General features: G+C 45.4%; 1 protein-coding gene across 3 annotated transcripts in view; it reads right to left on the bottom strand.

The window, feature by feature from the left end:
- CDH11 (cadherin 11) overlaps positions 1-22,043 on the bottom strand; it is a 154,519-nt gene that overhangs the window by 73,599 nt on the left and 58,877 nt on the right. For 2 of the 3 annotated variants that reach the window (XM_027516388.1, XM_027516389.1), the window contains exon 2: positions 15,935-16,062. The gene's annotated coding sequence lies outside the window, so the exon portion shown is untranslated. Of the gene's footprint in view, positions 1-15,934; positions 16,063-16,385; positions 16,509-22,043 lie in introns of those variants that run through there. The other variant, XM_027516390.1, reaches the window with a different exon arrangement.

Here is a 22,043-nt window from a genome sequence, read left to right as displayed (position 1 = left end):
TGATTCTGGGCAAAGTCACAAAGCACAGCAGTGGCTGGTGTTCAAACCCAGTGGAATCCCAGAGCTGCCCCCGCTGACCATCGTGCTCCACTGCTTGCTGGCATCTGAAGTGTTGCCCCTGCTAGAATGCTGCTGGCACTGAGCAGTTACTGACAGTTCAGCGGTACTGAAGACTGCAGTGTCAAATCCATCTGCTCATAGTTTATAGCCACACACTTAAAGAGGCATAAATGCTTTCTGAATAGCACTGGTTCTCCTCCTTAATTTTCTGCATTGTTTATAAGATGCCTGGAGTAGAGCAATCACAATAATAATTCATATTTAGAGCACTTTGTAACTTACAAAGGGCTTTCACACACATTAGCTCGTGTTACTCATCATCCAACAAAAGTAAGGGTTATTATTATCACCCTCGTTTAATTGATGGAGAGTGAAAGGATAAGTCAGACTCTTTAATGTGCACAGACACCAGTGAAGGTGAAGGCTGCTATCTGCGAGTAGGGCTTAGGCTGAAAATCCTGCTCCAAGAAACGAAAGAATTTCCCTGAGGGCGAACAGAGTTTTCAAAATCAGCTCCCAATTGGCCTTCTTCTCATCCAAGACAGAGCTGATTAACAGCAGCCGGTGATAAGGGGGCTCACAATCCCAGGGTGCTTACTCCATGCTGAATATCGAGCCCTGCACTCTGCATGCATGCTTCATTTTGATAATCTGCACACAACTCTGAGGGTTTATACTACTGTTCTCCCCATTTTATAGGGCTTCCCTGGGGGCTCAGACGGTAAAGAATCTGCCTGCAATGCAGTAGACCCGGGTTTGATCCCTGGGTTGGGAATACCCCTTGGGGAAGGGAATGGCTACACATTCCAGTATTCTTGCCTGGAGTATTCCATGGACAGAGGAACCTGGAGAAGACCCTTGAGAGTCCTTGGACTCCCAGAAGATCAAATCAGTCAATCCTAAAGGAAATCAACCCTGAATATTCATTGGAAAGACTGATGCTGAAGCTCCAATACTTTGCCTACCTGATGTGAAGAGCCAATTCATTGGAAAAGACTCTGATGCTGGGAAAGATGGAGGACAGGAGGAGAAGGGGGCGGCAGAGGATGAGATTGTTGGATGGCATCACTGACTCAATGGACAGGAGTTTGAGCAAACTTTGAGAGCTAATGAAGGACAGGGAAGCCTGGCATGCTGCAGTCCATGGGATCACAAAGAGTCAGACACAAGTTAGCAAAACAACCCCATTTTATAGGTGAAAACATGGAAACTCTGAAAGGTAAAATGACTCACCGAAGGTCACATAACTAATACCACCCTGACCATCTGACCTTAGAGGCCTGGCTTTTAACAATTCAACTTTAAGGATTGCTCAATTAGTATAGCCTTTCTTGTAAAGAGAAAAAATAACAAAACATAGGATCTGTTTTCTTTTTTCCCACCCCCAGAGCCTTCTGACTTTCACTGCACTTTGCACCAGGTCGGATTCAAGGCTAGATCTGTGTTTGATTCAAGTGTTGGCTTCATTCTGCTCAGGACTCTTACAGGCACTGGGTCTGATACTTCACCCACTTGGAAGGTGCCTGCTGTGTTCCTCCTCTGTACAGACTGTGGTTTTCAACTAAGGAGTTTAATTCTGTGTAAACACCTGAATAAAAGTGGAAGTCACTCAGTCATGTCCAACTCTGTGTGACCCCATGGACTATATAGTCCATGTAATTCTCCAGGCCAGAATACTGGAGTGGGTAACCTTTCCCGTCTCTAGGGGATCTTCCCAACCCAGGGATCAAACCCAGGTCTTCCGCACTGCAGGTGGATTCTTTACCAGCTGAGCCACAAGGGAAGCCCAAGAATACTGTAATGGGTAGCCTTTTCTTCCTCCAGGGGATCTTTCTGACCCAGGAATCAAACTGGGGTCTCCTGCATTGCTGGCAGATTCTTTACCAACTGTGCTATCAGGGAAGCCCAACACCTGAATGCATGCATCCAAATGTCCTTATGGAGACAGCTTCTGAGTCACAGAAGACACACAGACCCACCTCATCAAAGGCACAAGTCACAGCTCACCACAATCCCCACTAAGTGGCAGGACCTCCTCACTGCCTGCACCCCTCTTATCTCTGGATGACTCTGACAAACTTCCAGTACTCTCCCAAGACAGCTTCCAATGTGTGCGGGGAAGTGAGCTCTGAAGGCTACGTGGGTCCCTCAGATGTGGGGTCTCAACTTGTTTGCAAACTCCCATCACTCAACTTCACCTAAAATAACTCGGAAAAAAGGGATCTGAGGTAGGAAGACAGAAGGCTGAAAAGGAGACAACAGGGCCGATGGAGATGTTTTTCTCAGGGAGTTTGGGTAAAAGGAAATGATGGAGTGAAATATACCGCGGCCTTGGCTTTCTGACCATTAGGGAGGGAGAGTGGAGACCACCGGGGCTGACCGAGTCGCCTCACAGAGTGCGATGCGCATCCGGGAAAGTGGACCACCCGGGCTGAAGCAGGCTCCCTGCTACAGCTAAGAAGCCCCGTTTCTGGAATTTGAAGTATTCATTCAGTTTCCTTCTTCTCCAGTCACTTGCCAGCTGTGAGGCCTCAGGCAAATTAGTCAGTCTTTCTAAGGCTCTGTTTTCTCATTTGAAAAAGGAAGATAAAACGCTCCCCCTACCCGGGCCAAGTGATGGGCATTCAGTGATATAAAGAGAGCACCCTTACATGTCTGACACCTACTAGGCATCCTCCTCTTTCTGCTTTCTTCCTCCTCAACACTGTATCCATGACTGATGTATCTTCTAAATAGAAGAATTCACCACCACCACCCTCACCTTAGGCGTGGAAGCCTGAGCTCAGATCCTCACTTGTCTGGGATCCAGTCATTACAGAAAGCGCCCAGTGCCAGGCTCCTGTCTACCCCATCATGTGGCCCAACCTGAGCCAGGAGCACCCAGTCAGCAACCCTCCTGAAGGCTCATGAAAGGCAGGAGAAGACGAGAGCTGTTTTTATTGCTGTTGTTTTGCAATGTGCCGTTTTCTCTGAGAAGCCAGGGAACATCCCTTAACATCAACCTGCACCTTTGCGGGTTCACGTGTGACCATTTCTTATAGTCTATAGATTTTCAGCAGAAGAGCTGCTGAACCCCAGAGCTCCTGAGCCAAGCCCCTCCTCCTAACCTCAGTGTGCAAATAAGAAAGGGGACACTTAGAAAGAGGTGAAATTTGGCCAGGCTAACACAGTTGGAGGGAGCATTGTTCAGACAGAACTGTCTCTGCAGACTGGCTTCCTTCCAGGGCTGAGATGAGTGGAAGCCTCCAGTCACTGCCAAACAAGGCCACTGTCCCTGCCAGCATGCAGAGCAGGGCAGTTACAACTGTGGCCGTCCCTAGCTGTCTCTGGGAGGTATGCAAGCAAATGTCATTATCAGTGATTCTGAGCAGGAGAAGACACACTTAGTGAGTCACTCCTATGAGCTGGGAATCGTGCTCAGTGTTTTACACGCATTATCTCATTCGATCCTTGCACTTGCCCTCTGAGTACAAACAATGCTCCGGTTTCACAAAAATGTCCACGTGCTAATTCTCAGAACCTAGGAATGCATTGAGTTGTATAGAAAAGAGGACTCTGCAGAAGTGGTTAAAGTAAAGGTCTTGAGATGGGCATAGCATCCTGGATTATTCACGTGGACTCAATGTAATCAAAAGAGTCCTTATAAAAGAGAGGCAGGAAGGACAGAGACAGAAAGAGAATGGGTTAGAGGAGCAGAGGATGAGGTGATGAACTCTGAAGACAGAGGAAGAGCCCACGAGCCGAAGTATGCAAGAGGCCTCCCCCGATCCGATAAAGACAAGAAACGAGATTCTCCCCTCGGATCTCCAGAAGGAACGCAGTCCTATCAACATTTCGATTCTAGCCCTCAGGACCCATGCTGGGCTGCTGATCTCTAAAATTGTAAGACAATAAAGTTGGGTTGTTTTAAGCCACTAGGTTTGTGGCAGTTTGTTACAGCAGCAACAGGAATCTATACACCCTTTTAACAGATGAGAAAGTGGGTGCTTTGTGGAGTTAAAGCTCTTGGCAGAAGTCGCAGTTGTCAGTTCACAAGGGAACTGAGATGATGTGTGGCTGGGGGGAAGGGGGAGGCCATCACTCCTGCTCCTCTTACTGAGCTGCATCTTGCTGGGGAAGGAGGAAGAATGCACAGTCTCACAATTTAATCATGCAAGTCCTTCTTCAACCCTGGAAGACAGTCTGTTTTGTTTCCATTAAAAACAGAAACAAAGAATCATGAGCACAGGAGAGAGTCACTGATCTGTTCAAAGTCACAGTTAGAGGAATACGCGAAATTCCAACCCAGGTCCCTTTAGTGACACCACTCCCACTCCCACCCCCCACCCCGCCCCTGACCCAGGCACTGCTGTCCTGTATCTTCTGGGACACTTTAATTGGCACTACCCTTCTGCAAAGAGGAGCACCCCATCCATGGGAACTAATTTTGCTACCTTCACAGGCTAACACTCAGGCCAGTTCAAGAGCGCGCCAGCCCTCCAGGGTAAGCCTGCGTGCACGTGCTATACAAACCTGACTATGATCTGGATTCCATCAACCACTGCAGATTTCTGTCTACATGGACCTGAATCTGGAAATACCTGGATATTTGGAACTGTATAGACTCGACACTACCATCACCTCCACCCTGAGTCCTGTTGAGGAAGCCCTCTTCACGTGACAGGCATTGTTCTAAGTGCTTTAGAGGTAATACCTCCATCCACTGTCACAAAATCCCTACAGAGTAGATGCTGATCATCGGGCGATTACAATAATCACCCCACTGTTGACCACATTTGACAAATTAGTAAAGAGGCACCCAGAGCAGTCACTTTCCAGCACGAAACAAGATTAGAACCCGAGCATTCCCAGCCCTGAGTCAGGCCACCAGTCCAGACCCTTCGATGAGAGGAAAAAAGCAAACCCTCTGAAACAGACAGGGGTATATTTCAGGAAGTACTAATCTTTTATTTTTAAAAAATTCTTTTAACTTCTTTAAAAGCTAAGAAAACTGTAATGAAATTGGGAAAGAGGATTCTTCTGCTTGACAAAGGCACTCATTTCCTAAAGCTCAGCTCCTTTTTACTCTGCAAAGATCTTATTTTATTTACGCATCCTGAACGCAGCTGAACAGTGGGGACTGCCGGGATGTGAGCTCTGGCGGGAGATCGCAAACAGAGCTTTTGTTTTGATCTCACTCCTTAGGTTAATGCCTCGTGATTCCCCCACCAGCTGTTTCCCAGGATGCTGTTTATTCCAGTGTCTGCTGGGGGAGAAAATATCCCCGTGAAAGTAAATGCAGTGCAGCAGTATTTACAAATCCCAAGTCAGGTTTCCATCCTGTCCAACAGGATGAGAATGAGAGCCATTATTTACACTAGTAAGCTGAGAATGACATCAAAAGCTCTCTTATGAACTGCAGGGGAGATAATGATGTAAGTGACTTTAATCTAGACATGTGCTTTACAATGGAAATGTGTATCTGCTCTTTCCAAAGAACAGCACTGACTTCTACGTTACACTCACACGACACCCAATTCCAGGCCTTGTTTCTAAATATCTGTGGATCCCACATCTCTATGGTTTCACTTAGAAACTCTGCTTGCACTGGAGAAACAGGATGCATATCCAGGTCCAGGGAGAGACAGAGCCCTAAGTGGAGGTGGAAGCACCCTGAATGCCTAGAGAAGAGAAGCCAGTGTTCTTTATGCGGACTGGAAAGCAGATGTGATCTCCTTCTTCTTAGACACACCCCACCTCCACAGATGCAGGCACACCTGTACCCATCACTCTCATAGGGATGCCGTAAGAACAGACGAGAGAAAAGAGAGGCGAGGGTGCTCTGCAGAGGGAAGTCACTGTTACCGTGTTATTTGTGTTATTTGTCATTTGTGTTATTGTTACATTCCAGGGGCTGGTTTTTTTCTGGGCACCGGCAGTGTGGTAGGGAAAGCATCTAAACACTGGAGCCAAGAAGGGCTAGAAGTGAAGTCGTGGCCTGAATATTTACTGTGGCTTCATGGGCAAAGGACAAACTGATCTGACTCTTCATTTGCTCATCTGAAAAATGGGTATGTGCTTCCTTCCTATCCAAGCTAGTCTGTCTCACCCCTTCTTTCTTTCGGAACTATGCCCAACTCTCTCTGAACGTATACAAGATTTACTGAAATTTAACACTTAAAAAATAAGAGATTTCCTGAGATATAATTCACATAAAGTATACCCTTGTAAAGAATATATAGTTCAGTGTTTTTAGTAAATCTTCCAAGTTGTACATCAATCCACATATATCTATTTCTAGAACATTTCATCAATTCCCAAAAACAAAATTATAGCCACTAGCAGCTATTATATTTAGAATAAAGTTTCCTATTTAACATCCTGTTCTTCCTCAAGGTGTAAAAACTCTTCACCAACGTCCACAATGAATTACTCCTCAACTTACAGTCAGCACCAAAGCGTTAGGCATTTGATGTACACCCCTCTGGCGCTTCCAGGTTGACAGCGGAAATCTGCCCAGCCTGCCCAAATTGATGGTATGTTCTTGGAGTGCAAAGGCCGTGTTGCCTGCACTCTCTTTCCCCCAGCAGCTCCGCTCAGGGATGAACACACATGTAGGCGCTCGGTAAATGCCTGGCTCCCGACCGACTGACCAGTCGCCGCTTCTTCAGAAGACCAGCACGTTTGTCATCTGTCTGCCTCTCTGAACGCCAATGCCTCCACAAGCTGTCATGTTCCATGATTATTCTCCCCAAAGCATGTGCTGTTAATTTTTCATCTTAATGAACTGTCCAGTCGAGTTTAGCAATGGGAATAGTGATAGAGGCACAATAAAAATGGCTTATTTTGCTATTGTCAGAAACCTTCTCCCCACAACACCGGCACATAATTGAAATAAAAATATCTCAACAGCTACAAACATCATTTGTCAAGAATAAAGTGGGGTTTAAGTGCTATTTCAAAAATTCATACTACAGGCTTCATAAACACGGATTATTGGAACATTCTTCCAATTGATATCCGCTCAAGCATTTAAGTGCTTGGCTATTATTCTATGTTTGCTTGAGTGAAACCACTTTGGGTACCAAGCTACATGTCAGCCCCAATTTTCCAGAGTATTACAGATGCACATTCTTTCCTGGCGGGAGAAGGGTCAGGCAAGCCAGCGCAGGCCCGAAAGGCCTGTGTTAATGCACAGATGCACATGCGGGAAAGCCATTATGCAGCTGTTGGCATCCTCAGAGTGGAGTGCTCTGGGAACCGGTGTCACTCAAATCTGAATGATGGCCCAGGAGGAGCCCAGAGGGGGAGAGAGAGAATATGAGGAATAGAGGAGAGAGGCTTGAAGATTCTGAACAAGCCAGCGATATGGAGAGGCCCACACTCCAGCCCTCGGCCCCACGCGATTTTCTAAGGCCGGCAACCCACCATCATCTTCCTGCCGACCCATAAAAGAGACGTTCAAGAATTAGGTATCGGCTGAAGTCATTCAGTCAGGGACTATTTACTGAGCTACAATTAGCCTGGACCACACTGCTCCTGATGTTGAGGATATAGGGGTGGGCAAGGCAGGCCACATCTCTGAACCTCAGGGGGCTTAGACTCTCACGGGGGAACACAGAAAATAAACAAGTAAACCATGAAGGGAACTAGACATGATATTCACACATTATGATGACTCCTGTGAGGGATAAGACAGCAGGATGAAGTAACGAATAACAAAGCAGTGGGTATGGCTTTACAGGTGGTGATGTCAGGAAAGACCCTAAACAATGAAGAATCAGGGGTATGAAGAGACTGAGACTGAGGGAAGAGAAAGGGCCAAGGCCCCAAGGCTCCTCCATTAGACAGAGTGCCTGGAGTCCACAATATTTCTAGGGGCTCAAGGAACGTTTCAGTTTCTTTTCAAGTCGGAAGAAAAACTGATCTTTGAGGGTGAAGATTATATTCATCTTCATACCGAAGCAGTCATAAATACAGTATTTAATTTTTTCTTTTAATAGAAAAAAAAGAGTTCATAAAGGCAAAGATGCCCCAGGCCCATGAAGACATATCAAGATCCCTAAGGAACCAAGGACTCCAGTCCAGAACCCCAGCTGGAAGATAGGGTCCTTCTCAACCTCTTCAGACAAATGGAGCCTGAGAAGGAGAACCAGCCCAAGAGCATGGAGGGTCAAGCATCATGATATGCGGGACTCACAGTAACATGGTACGGATGGAGAGTTAACTGGGAGGAGGGAATGAGGTTTCAGGAGATGGGAGGGGGTGGGGGCTGGATCCTGCCTTAGGAGCCAGGCAGAGGACCCTGCAGTTTATCCTGCTAAGGGCCACAAACTTCTGAAGCTTGGGGCTTTTCACTGAAAGGAACTCAATACAATTTAGGCTTTAGAAAAACCCATCCTTCTGAAGCTCGGCAGAAAAGGACTGGGGAAGAGATCAGGGAGCCGGATGTGCTCCCATGAACCCAGTCACAGTTACCCTGGCCCTTCCCATGTGAGCACAGGCTGCTCCCTGCCACTGTGGGGCCCAGCACAAGCCCTGGACAGGAGTGTGGCCATGCAAGCATCCAAGGCCTTTTCTTTGCCCAAAGCATGATGTAAATGGTTTAGGGGCAATGAATAACAATTCTCCTGAGTCCATTTCTCAAGCGGAAATTCTGAAGAGAGATTGGGAGTGTCGAGAGGTCCAAAATAGCATCAGTTATGGACAGAAATGTGATCCGTAAGGAAACTTGCTAGACATTCCTTTAGAGAGGTTCCTTCTCACCAGTCCTTGCAAGTGTGTGGCCAAACTTTTAAACATCCGTTTTCTTTCAACAAAAATGGTTGCTATGACAACCTAACATCATTTCCAGTGGTGTTTAGAGACTAAAATTCAGAGCCTCCTGAGAAGATGAACTCACTGGCCCCTCCACGGTTTTTCTGAAGCTTGCACACAGAGGTGCCTGCCAGGTGTCCAGCTGCAGCCTTCTAGATCCTCAGCAGACACAATTAGTTGGTGGCAGATTTTGTCCTGTTACCCTTCCTTCTCCGCTCTCTCAAACTGCCTTGAGCTCTGAGTCCCCCCACAGGGCGCAGGGTAATTTGGGTTAGTAGCCTCCAGAGGAAACGATGAGTCTCTGGCTTAGAAAGCATGTGGAGCTGGGAGGGCTGTCAGGCAGTGGCCTGATTTTTGTCCTGAAACATTCTGGGAGCAGCTGAACCTTCCTAATGGACCCAACTGAAGGAAACAGGTAGACTTAGAAGAGGGTCGGGGAGCCCCATCACTGGCACATGATTCCATGAGAACAGGAAGTGCAGTGAGTCACAGATGCACATATGGATTTAGCACAGGGCTTCCCAGATGGCTCAGTGGTAAAGAATCCACCCGCCAATGCAGGAGACGCAGGTTCAATCCCTGGGTCAGGAAGATCTCCTGAAGGAGGAAATGGCTACCCACTCCAGTATTCTTGCCTGGAAAATCCCATGGACAGAGGAGCCTGGCGGGCTATAGTCCATGGGGTCACAAAAGAGTCGGATATGACTGAGCAACTGAGCGACAACAAGCAGTCAGTAAATGCATCTGATGTATGAATGAATCAGTTACTGAATGGCCAGGAAGTCATTCCCTGGAGATTTCACCCCACCCCTCTCAGGTCCACCTGTTTTCTTCAGGCCACATTCATCTATCACCCTATAGACAATGAGCATCCAGCCTGCACAGAGCATGCCTAGGTCTTGGCACAAAGCATGAAAGAATGTCACGGTGTCTTTCAAGAACTATTTGACGAGTGAATGAATGAACCCCTGAAAACAATCCCCCTGGGCCCAGAGCACTTGACTGCAAAACCATATATTATTCCGTCTTCTTGGATTACTTACCGTCTGTCACAGTATTCAAAGTCCCTCTCACATGGAGTACAAACTATTTCTTGCCATGAAATGCACAGAGGAAATGCACAGATAAACCTGAGCAGCTCAAGCACTTTGATCTTTAAAAGGAGGGAATCCTACACCAGCCTTTGAGATGCCGTGTTGACTCCAACAAGCAAAAAAGAAAAGGCACACTATCTAAATGAGTGGTTGTCGGAAATGAAGTGATTAGATTTCAACAGGACTGTCTGCTCCCACCCTGGACCCCTGGGTCCTGAAGGCAAGTGTGCAGAGAGTGCAATCACCTGGCCGAGACTCCAGTGCTCAGTGAGATGGGAACTGATCCTTTCCCAAAGATGAGCATCAGAGGGGCAGTCCATGGCCGAAAGAAGGGCCCTTCCTGCTGTCTCCATCCTGAGGGTGCATTTGCTGTTTCTGGAATATCAGGGAAAATGACACAGACAGGAATGTGTTCTTGGTTTCAAGTACATCTTGGTCATCTTACTAAATAAGTGCTGGGGGGAAATAGGAAGCTCACCAAAGTATCTGGGTAACTGATGTCAAGCTGTATCTCGGTCAGGCATTAAATTCATACAGTTGTTGCGTGGAACGTGAGTAATATGATTTCTTTAAAAAATCAATGACTCTAGATGAAAGGTTTATAGGAATTAATTGTACTATCAATATTTTTGCAGCTTTTCTGTAGGTTTGAAATGTTTTAAAACTTCAAGAAAGTTTAAAATCAGAGAACAAGCAACAAAAACAAGGGGGACTATTTAAAGTTCTCTTTTTTATTAAAATATAAAGTGCGGAACAGTGTACATTCTAGTGCTTACAGCTGGATGCCGCCAGTGTATCCAAATGCGCAGGAAACAAGTACATGGGTGTGTGTGGCTGTAGCTTCATGACTGCTTGGAAACTCTGAATGGTCACATTAGAAAACTGAACCTAGAAGTTGCCTCCACAAAAGGAGGGAGGGACTAGAAATAGGATTGAAGGATACTTAATTTTCTGTAGACTTTGTAACTGTCTTGTCTATTTATATTTATAATTATATATATATATATATATCTTTATATGTATCTTTGAGTGTATATATATTGGCATGTATATATATATATATATATATATATATATATATGTATATATATATATATAGTTGGGCTTCCCTGGTAGCTCAGTTGCTCAGTTGGTAAAGAGTCCACCTGCAATGCAGGAAACCCCTGGGTTTGATTCCTGGGTCAGGACACCTGCTGGAGAAGGGATAAGCTACCCACTCCAGTATTTTGGCCTGGAATTCCATGGACTGTATAGCTCATGGGGTTGCAAAGAGTTGGACACGACTGAGCGACTTCCACTTTCGCTATATATAAACAAACTACCTAGTCAGGAAAATTTTGGCTCAAGAACCTCTGCGCTGTTCTCTTTGTTTAAAAAATCCTTCATGATTGTCTCCTGGTAAATTCTGACTTATGCTTCATATCTCAACCCACAAGTCACCTCTTCCCTGAAGCCTTTGCTGATTTCCTCTATCAGATTCCATCCCTCTGTGCTCCTACAAACCCATGGAGCTACCTCCAAAAAACTCTACACCATGGTTATTGTCTGCTGGCCTGTCTCCATCAGAAGAAGGGGTGCTCTTTAAAGACATGGCTTTGATACAACTGTTGTGTAGATACATGTGCATCGGGTTCATTTGTTGTGGCTGCATTTAGTCCACGGCCTAAAACAGGAATGCTTTCCAAGAGATGATTTATGAATGAACACACTTGGGATTCTTTTTTCCTCTCCCCATGGGTTATCTCTCACGCAGTACACACATTCAGCAGCACACTGCTGTATTAGCCAGAAGCACTTGGCCCACATGGAGATTTAGGACATGACCACCAAAAGAACTGTAATATAACCCCACCCTCCAACTTGGTTAAGATCAGAAAGCATGATACCAAAGAATCAGAAGAGACACACTGGGGGCACTACGGCGTGGAGGCCCCGACTCTACAGAGTTCACTGTATGGCCCTCGACAAGCTCATTAACCTCTCCAAACCTCAGCATCCTCATCATAAAAGAAGCAGGATGACGGCACATACCAAAGCACTGGTGATGTCACACAAGACAATGAACGTAAATCATGTAGCCCAGTGTTTGCATACGGGCATCTCATTAAATCAGGAGGGTCTCTGCATTGTGTTCATCCGTCCTAAAATAAAGCAAGATCAGAGAACCACAACTTCGGTTGAAGTTTGTCCTTTCAGTACTGATTCTGGCAAAGGTAGGACATTTCCACTGCCTGGCACACGGGAGCTTCCTAGCTCTTGGTCGATCACATTAGTGACAGTCACACGGTACACACTGAAGATCTGCAAAGGAGTCAGCAAGTGAACTGACTGTCTGTTTATGATTCTCATGGCACCGGCTACAGACAGAAACTTGGCCTCTTTCTCCACAGTGGCCTACATCCCAAAATAGGAAATGCCTTCACAGACAGACCCAGCAGGCAGAGGGGGTTAGGAGGCAGGCTGCCAACATTTCAAACTGTCAGGGACAGGGCAGAGCCTGGAGGATGCTCCAGCACAGGTGAGTTGCCCAGGCCCCAGGAAGCTTTTCAGGATTGATTTTTATGCGAATGAAAGAGAATCAGTGACCTGTGAGGAGCAGCCCCTGCTGAGTAATCAGTCGGGAGGGTCTCAGTGTGTGTACACTTTTCATGAGTCTAAGAGCAAATATTTTTCACTTTAAGACTTTCGATCTGTGCCCCACTGCCCTACTAAAAGCTCAGTGAGGTAGCGCGGCCGGGAAGCTCTGTCCTGTAGCGGCTTAGGTCACCCCTCCCCTGCTCCGGGAAGATGCCTGAGTCAGTCAGATGTCCCAAGAACAGAAGTTCAAGTGGACTTCCCTAGAAGTCAGCTGGAGAGCTGCTCCTGTAAGTCCAAACCACTTCACCACCATTTGTGAAACGTGTTTCTCTCTCTCTCTACACAACCCCCATATCCCTTTTTTCTCTTCCTATCAGGATTCTGGGTACTTTATACGGAGCTCCTTGACTGTAAGCTCCTTGAAGAAAGTGAAAGCTACTTTATCCCTGCCTGTGTCCCAGTACATCATAAGCACCTGTTTAAGAAATGCTGGCATCATGAATGGATTGAGGATCAAGAATCTGGGTCTTAAGCCAAAGTTGTAGGTTAGTTTCATTTTGTTCTTCCAAAACCTTATAGTGTGATCATGAATAAACCCTTTCCTCTCTCTAGGCAAAAAAAAAAAAAAATCCTCTGTCTAAAACAAGAAGATTGTTCTGAAAGATCAAAGGACTGTTAAGGACTGTTCCATCTGTACTATGCTGTGTTTTTTTAAGGGTGCTGCAAACATCAGAATAGTTTACCTTCCTGTCCTTGGAATAAAAGCGATGCAGAACTCTTCGAAACAGGCTGTTCTTAATTTCAAAGTGGAAGAAAAAAACCTAAATAATTTCCTAGACGAGAAATTAAATTGAAGTACTTTCTATTTAACTTCTGACTCTGTTTCACTGTTACCTCATTCTAATTGTCAATATTATTGAGAAAAATAGAAAATGTCAGTCGCATGTCCTATTGAAAAATTCGAAGGGCTGCTGAAATGAAGACACCTATTTGGCTTCACAGAAATGAGATGATCGTCATTCACAGGCATTTTCCACAGGAGGGATGCGTTTCCTCTGCTGAGCCAGGCTTCAGAGCACAATATGCTAATGTGAGAGGAGCCAACTATATAATTTCCAAATCATATTGATACATTTGCAGGGAAGTATGGCCCTGCTTCCACTACGAGTGTTTTCATTTAGTGGTTTATTCCCATGACAAATGTCGACCAGAACATGAGAGAAGGAGATGGGGTAGGGCTCTCCAAATTGAAATTTTGTCCCCAAACAAACCCACATTAAAACATGAGTGAAAAACATCTGGAAAATCACCAAATATTTACATGTCCCAGTCACAGGGGCTGACCATCTAAGTAAAAATAGTTGGTGTGGACTGCCGAAAAAGTCTTCAGCCTGCCATAAAGGACATGTCTTTTGTCCATAATGGACCAGATTCACTCACGGGGAAAACAAAAGAGAGGAGTGCTCAAAGATAAAAGCTCTGGCTAAAGTCAAACTTCCAAAGATAAAAAAAGTACGGCAATATGGCTACAGGCAACTTATCTTTTCTAAAATTCAGTTTTCTCATTTATAGAATCTTTGGATATTAATAGTGCCTATCACAGTAGGTTTTTGCAAAGATTAAGGGAAGTGATACCTTTAAAGACCTTATGTTCCTGACATAGCATAAGCACTCAATACCTGTTAGCTGCCAGTGCTGTGACTTTTCTCTGTGTGGTAACATCAGGCTCCCTTTCTTATCTTAAAGTCTCTATTCATATGTTTAGTAAATATTTATTGAGAACCTACTTGGGGCCAGAATAGTGCTTACAACCAGGAACCCGGTGGTCCCAAAATAAAGCCAATCCTCAAGAACCTCCAGGTCTAGCTAGGAAGACAGACACCTAAACAGTGGGAATCATAGTAAATGGTATAATCTTGATGACTAAAGCCCAGGAGACACCCATAGCTCAGTCTTCAGCAATTAGAAAGAAATCCTTACAGGTAGTGAGGTCCAAGTGAAGTTATAAAATGAGTAAAAGCTAGCTTGTGAGGAAAGGGAGCTCACTGGGCTCTGTGAAATAAAGGTTGTGCCTTACAGTAGACCTAGAGTGGATGAGTACAGTGAAGGCTAGGTGTGCAGAGACAACAGCTGAGTGGGGGTCTAAACAGCACAACAGTGGGCCCATTACTAGAGGGTCCTGAAAGCTTGAAAAGGAATTCAGATGCCTCAAAGGGAAAGGATTAGTAGCAAAGTAACATACTATCTGGATTTAGGGACACTGTTCAGGATATGTATGAAAGATGGATCGTGCTGGAGTTGACAGAGCGAAAAGTAACCCTGGAAGCATAAAGATCTGTGAGGTGGCAACTGCAGCAAAATCTTGGAGAAAGGGATTCTGGCTTGCATTTGATGGAGGCAATGTGGGTAGACAGAATAAAGTGTTTCAGAGATAATCAGAGAGCAAACCAATCGGAATCAATTACTCCTGGAGATAAGAGGCTAGGAGGTATATAGGATGCATCATGTTTCAGATTCAGTGAGTTTTGATGCTGGCACTGAAATGTGGCACACAGGACAAGGCAAAGGCTTAGGGGGAGAGGTCATGACTTGCATTTGGCCTCTGCATCTAGGTCACTTGGTGGACACTCACAGCGAGATGAGCCACTGACACACGCAAGGGTGAGTTCTACGATGGGACCGTGTGGCAAGTCATGCTGCTAGAATTAATTCTTAAAGTTTCATCGGAATATTTCAACATCCTATAAAAATAGCTTCAGTTCCTAGTGACCCGATAAAGGAGGTAAATGTATTCATAGAATCCTAAAACTTATGGACCATTAGTTACTCTGGACCCAACCACCTTTGTGGCCCAGAGAAGAGTTTGTTAACCCAGGGGCACACAGACAGTGAATGATAGAGCCAGGTTTGGAGCTCAAGTCAGTCTCCCAGCTTAGGATCTAGTGCTCTGTCTTTTGAGAGCTAAAAGATTCAGCCTCCTAGCAATCTCTTTTCCTTGAGGGATATAAGCCACCTTGTACACATTTAAAGAATTCTTTTCAAAAGAAGAAAAGGGGATAAAGAACAACATGGTAGTCGTGTTAGTCTCTCCAGCCAAGTTTTTGCTATGGAATTATATAATCCCTTTAGTTCCTTCTATCTCCTATCAACCTTCTATGGTCCAAAAAGAAAAACACCCAAAACAAAAAACTATTATCATCTTCGTACAGGCACATAATAGGTGCCCCCTAAAGATAACCCAATAATAACAGGAATAATCACATTCCTCAAGGCCCAGGATAACTTCCCTGTCAAATTCTACTTGGGATCTGTGAGGGCAGGCACATTTGCGGGATGGTCCTGGAAACCATCATTTCTGTCCCCGCAAATAAAGTAATGATACACTCAGTAACGCTGGTCCATCTTACCTTCTTCACCCATTGGATACTTGCTGCCAGTTTCTGTAACACAAAACTCCACCCATCTGATTGGTCATTCAACAAATGGCAACCGGAAGGATCGTCAGGAGACCTCTGAGCCGAATACACAGCGATTTCTGCAAAAAGTGAAAGGATCATTAGTAACCTGGAGGTGACATGAATCAACAGAATGATACTCTCCTAAACGCTGGGGGTACACAGTTGCACAGGACACGCTTTTCTCTTTGACAATAAGGGTCCATGTATACAGTGAGAGATGTAAATAAATGACCACAATGTTGTGCAAAGTGGGAAAAACTTGTCATGAGGTACCACAGGATGGTTTGATGAATGTTATGCATTCGGTTCTTTGATAACAAAGATAAAAGCAGTCATGTATCCAACGTCATGAACTATTCTACATACTTCACACGTATTTGCTCTAGCACAAACGACAAACCTGTGGGGGAGATAGGAAATCGTAGACTCAGTGGCTGATAGAATCCACATTTTACTGGCCTCCAAAGCTAGTTTCCTCCCTTCTAAAGAGAGAAGCACCATCCTGGTGCTGTCAAATCCTGGTGGAGTGACAGACTCAAGGGCAAAGAGTGACAGCGGTGGCAGTCGTGACAGGAGATGTCATCCCCACGCTGGCAGAGCAGAGCACTGGGCTGACAGAGCTGCGATTCTTTATCAGGACTACATTCCTCTGTGTTCCCCCTCCTGCTCCACATCACATTCTGAAGTTTCTGTGTGTGGGGGCTGTGTTCTGCCTGGATGCTGGTCTGATTCATCTTCATATCTCCTGAAGTGTCTACCACTTTTCCTAGCCCAGAGCAGCTGTTCAATGTATATTTGCTGAATGAATGAAGAGAGGAATATGGAGTGTCTGAACAGCTGCCGTCTTCAAAAAACCAAGGCACTGAACCAAGGAAGGTGCCGCTGGCATAACTTCCCAAACACGACAGCAGAAAGGAGTTCTTGAATGTCCTTCCTCTCTAGAACATCTACTTTCGAGGATCAACCCGGGCTGCACTAAGGGCTTAAACAGCTTCTTACTTTGACTTTGTGTCGTGTCTGACTTTTTTGCAACCCCATAAACTGCAGACCGCCAGGCTCCTCTTCCCATGGGGATTCTCCAGGCAAGAATACTGGAGTAGGTTACCATGCCCTTCTCCGGGGTATCTTCCCGACCCAGGGATCGAATCCAGGCTCTCCTGCATTGCAGGTGGTTTCTTTACCATCTGAGCCACCAGGGACGCCCACTTTGACTCTATTATCCTTCATTCTCCCAGACCCACTTTTCCTTGTTTCATCTTGGCTCTACCTATCAACTCTTCACATACAATGCCTTTTCCAAAACAACAGGGACAACAGCAACATGGGAAAACCCATCTGCACAGGGCTGAGGATGGACTGTACATCTACTGAAATCTGTTCACAGCACCTTAATTTGGTGACTGTAGCAAGAACAGCAGAACTGTCCTGTGCATGCGTGCTCAGTCCATCAGACTCTGCAACCCCATGGACTGTAGCCCGCCAGGTTCTTCTGTTCAAGGGCTTGTCCAGGCAAGAATACTAGAGTGGGTTGCCATGCCCTCCTCCAGGGCATGTTCCCAACCCAGGGATAGAACCTGTATCTCCTTTGGCTCCTACCATGTGTGCTATTTCCACGATGTCAACAATGGAGCAGGGCTGGGGTCATTCCCAGATGTACCTGGAGTCATGGAGAAAAAGCCACAGGGGAAGGACCTGTTCATAACCCCAGAGGAAGGACCCAGCTCGCAACCATGTCACAGCCACTCTCCAACAGCCCTCCCTGGATGAACCACATGCCCAGAGAACCATACCCTTCTGTGATCCCCTTCCATGTGACTCCAAATTGCCCTGGGGTAACCAATGAAATATCAATAACCTCAGATATGCAGATGACACCACACTTAGGGCAGAAAGTGAAGAACTAAAGAGTCTCTTGATGAAAGTGAAAGAGGAGAGTGAAAAAGTTGGCTTAAAACTCAACATTCAGAAAACTAAGATCACGGCATCTGGTCCCATCACTTCATGGGAAATAGATGGGGAAACAGTGACAGATTTTATTTTTTTGGTCTCCAAAATCACTGCAGATGGTGACTGCAGCCATGAAATTAAAAGACACTTGCTCCCTGGAAGAAAAGTTATGACCAACCTAGACAGCATAGTAAAAAGCAGAGACATTACTTTGCCAACAAAGGTCCATCTAGTCAAAGCTATGATTTTTCCAGTAGTCATGTATGGATGTGAGAGTTGGGCTATAAAGAAAGCTGAGCACCAAAGAACTGATGCTTTTGAGCTGTGGTGTTGGAGAAGATTCTTGAGAGTCCCTTGGACAGCAAGTAGTTCCAACCAGTCCATCCTAAAGGAAGTCAGTCCTGAATATTCATTGGAGGGATGATGCTGAAGCTGAAACTCCAATACTCTGGCCACCTGATGGGAAGAACTGACTCATTTGAAAAGACCCTGATGCTGGGAAAGATTGAAGGCAGGAGGAGAAGGGGTTGGACAGAGGATGAGATGGTTGGATGGCATCACTAACTCAATGGACACGAGTTTGAGTAAGCTCTGGGAGTTGGTGATGGCCAGAGAGGCCTGGCATGCTGCAGTCCATGGGGTTACAAAGAGTAGGACATGACTGAACTGAACTGAGCCAATGAAACATAGCAAAAGAGATACTATTAATATATGATTTCAGAAGCTGAGTTCTAAAAACCTGGTAACCTGTCTTGTGTTCTTAGAAAGGTTGCTCTAAGAGAAGTCAGCTGCCATGTCTGGAGTCTGAATGCTCTAGATCCCCATGCTGAGAGGAAGCTCCAGCTAGCCATGTGGAGAAGGTGCACAGATAGCGAGAGAAATGCCCAGCCATCCCCAGCTGCTGTGGGCATCTAAGCTGAAGAGTCAAGTGGTGAGTGAAGATGCCATCTTAGACATCAAACCCACCTGGACCTTCACGTGACTCCAGCCATCTGACTTTACACCATGAGACCCCAAGCAACAACTGCCCAGATGAGTTCACTCAGTTGTAAGAGGTAAGGATAGACAGTTGTTAAAAGACACTAAATTTGGGGATGGTATGTTACCCAGAAATGGATAAATAGAACACCATGAACAGGATGGAACAGGCATTTGGTGCTGTCCTTACCAATATATTCTCTTTAAATGCGTATAACCACACTGGGTAGCATGAACCCATCAGGGTTCATCTCACCCCAACCCCTAAAAAGATCAAACTTTTGCCCTGGGCATCTAGCCCATAACACCCACAGTGGGATCAGAATCCAGCAGCACTGACTTCAGAGCCTGTGTTTCCTGTGTTTTTCTCCTGCTGTCTCCAATCAGTTCATGACACGTCTATATCCGTGGCCAGTGTGTTTTCAAAACTTTAGTTGTTATCTATAAAAATGAATTGAACGCCCACTTTGCCTTGCATTCTCTAGTTAGTGTCAGTCGCTCAGTCGTGTCCGACTCTTTGTGACCGCATGGACTGTAGCCACCCAGGCTCCTCTGTCCATGAGATTCTGCAGGCAAGAATACTGGATTGGGTTGCCATTTCCTTCTCCAGGGGCTCTTCCCTGTAAAATATCTCATATAAAACTCCTCTCACCCAAAGCCTGCACTGATCATTAAGAGCTTTGGAAGGAAAGCAAAAATAAATGGGTAAGTTGTCTATGAATTCTGATTACTGCAAACTTTTGAGAAAGAGAGGATTTAGGTTCTATGGACAATGTTGCATATAATTACACTGTGTTTCTTAGAGGAAAAAAAATAAACAGAAAAAAATCTAAGTTGTTTTTGTACTTTTTCAGAGATGATGGGGGGAAAAGAAGAGTTGACTGGGTCTGAGAGGGCTGGGCAGTGTACTAGAGAGCCGGGCAGTGTACTAGAGGGCTGGGCAGTGTACTAGAGACGTTCTCTTTTTGCACTGTTGGTGTTCTGGGTTGGAATGTTCATTTCCCTGCCTGTCCCCCACATCTCATGACTCTCCAAGACCTGGAATCATGTATTCCCTTCTGTGACAGGGAAATACAACCCGGCGCTGCAGCACCCACTCCTACCTACTCTCAGGGCACCGTCCTTTGGTCCCCCAAGTCCTGTGTACCATCATGGGCCCTCTTCACCTACTGCCCTGCCCTCTACCAGCCCCTCCCATTGCCGTGCTTGGCCACCCACACTGAGCCTCTTAGAATCAGACTCTCCACACCATCTACTAGTTCAGAGAGATTGAGAAACAGGAAAAAGAAATCCATGAAGCCAAGGGTGTAAACTGGGATGGAGAACATACTTGGCACGGGTATCAAAATCGAGGAGGAAACTCGGCGGTGGAGGCAGATTTCCTTCGCTGCACTCTGACCATATGGAAGGCTTGGTACACACAGGGCCACATCCTCCCCTCTGACTCCTGAGTCAAACTGCCATCCCTCTCTTAAGGTTTCTGCTCCAGATCAAATGCCCAGCTCCTAGCTCTCCATGTGTGGGTCTTCTTCTAGAATGTGGGCTCAGCCAGGCCAGGTGTGTTCCTGGATCATTGTCAACAGCACCCCACCACCACCAACAACATATAGTGCTGGGGGGGAGGGTAAGCGCTGAAAGCATACGTGAGTTAGATTAAAAGAGTCTCCACCCCACGTACTCCATCAGCGCCTGCTTCAGGATCCTCAAGTCACTTACTGTGTGTAAGTATGCCACAGCAGTGGTGGGTATAAAAGGGGAAGAACTGCCACTGAGTGGGGGAGGGTTGCCAACGGATAGAGTGACAGCTCCATTTTACAGGTGAAGAAACAGGCTGAGTGGTAAACATCCAAACGTATAGTGCAATGAAGCAACAGATCAAATCGCTAAAAAAAATCCACTCCGTTCCCGCCAGCTTTAAGAATCCATGACAAGACCTACTTGCCAGGGTAAATCATGCCTGTTCCTTTGAAAAGTGATCGTTCATTTCTACTTTTTGGTCTAACAACACAACAGTCAATCTGAGATATTTTGGTAGGGAACTGAGTAATACGAACTATGATTAAATACATTATTATTGAATAAATAAAATATCAGCTTTTTGAAACTTTTATTAGGCAAAGAATTCAAGCAAAGGCCATATCCTTTCCTGGTGGTCTAGGAATACCAGGCTGTGCTGCTGATGCTGCTGTGTGTTCTTGCTCTTCAGGCAGGAGAAGGGGCAGAGGAAGTTGAGACTGGGTGTCTGTAGGTGGGGGCTATTTCCTTGTACAGGGGTCACATGTTCCTGACATTGTGGAAGGGATGAATAAACCAAAACAATACTCAGCACTGGGTGTTTTTCTTTCCTTTTATCACCCAAGTTCCAAAGCCACATGATGAAGCATATTTTGTAAGATAGACAGGTTTGCAGATTATGATTTTTTAAAAATGAGGGAAGAAGTAAGTTATTAAATGTGAGGGGACAGGACTTAAAATACAGGCTTTGCCTCTTCCAAGCTAATTTGACTTTGGCAAGAACTCTTTGAGCCTCACTTTCTTCACTATAAAATGGGGATATCAATAATTTTTGTGGGATTATTGATTATCGTAAAGAATAGTGAGAATAAATACCTCACTTAGAATAGACAGTTGATAATTAGTAGCTGCAATTACAAAAACACGTAGGTTATGCTTTTTCAATTGTGTATGATTAAATCGCTTTACCTTCCATTGTATATTTGCTATTTACAGAGCTCTATGGTAGGTGGATAACTTTCATATATTTGTTGTCGTTGTTCAGTTGCTAAATTATATCTGATTCTTTGCAACCCCACGGACTGTAGCACACCAGCCTTCCCTGTCCTTCACTCTCTCCTGGAGTATGCCCAAACTTATGTCCTTTGAGTTGGTGATGCCATCCAACCATCTCATTCTTTGTTGCCCCCTTCTCCTCCTGCCCTCAAACTTTGCCAGCATCAGGGTTTTTCCCCACTGTGTCTGTTCTTCGAATCAGGTGGCCAATGTCTTGGAGCTTTGGCTTAAGCATCAGTCCTTCCAATGAATATTCAGCCTTGATTTCCTTTAGGATTGACTGGTTTGATCTCCTTGCTGTCCAAGGGACTCTAAAGAGTCTTCTCCAGCACCATAATTCACA

Source organism: Bos indicus x Bos taurus, chromosome 18, assembly GCF_003369695.1.
Source record: "Bos indicus x Bos taurus breed Angus x Brahman F1 hybrid chromosome 18, Bos_hybrid_MaternalHap_v2.0, whole genome shotgun sequence".
Classification (NCBI taxonomy): Eukaryota; Metazoa; Chordata; class Mammalia; order Artiodactyla; family Bovidae; genus Bos; species Bos indicus x Bos taurus.
The sequence above is the reverse complement of the archived record's forward strand: the minus strand, read 5'-3'. Positions and strand labels throughout refer to the sequence as shown.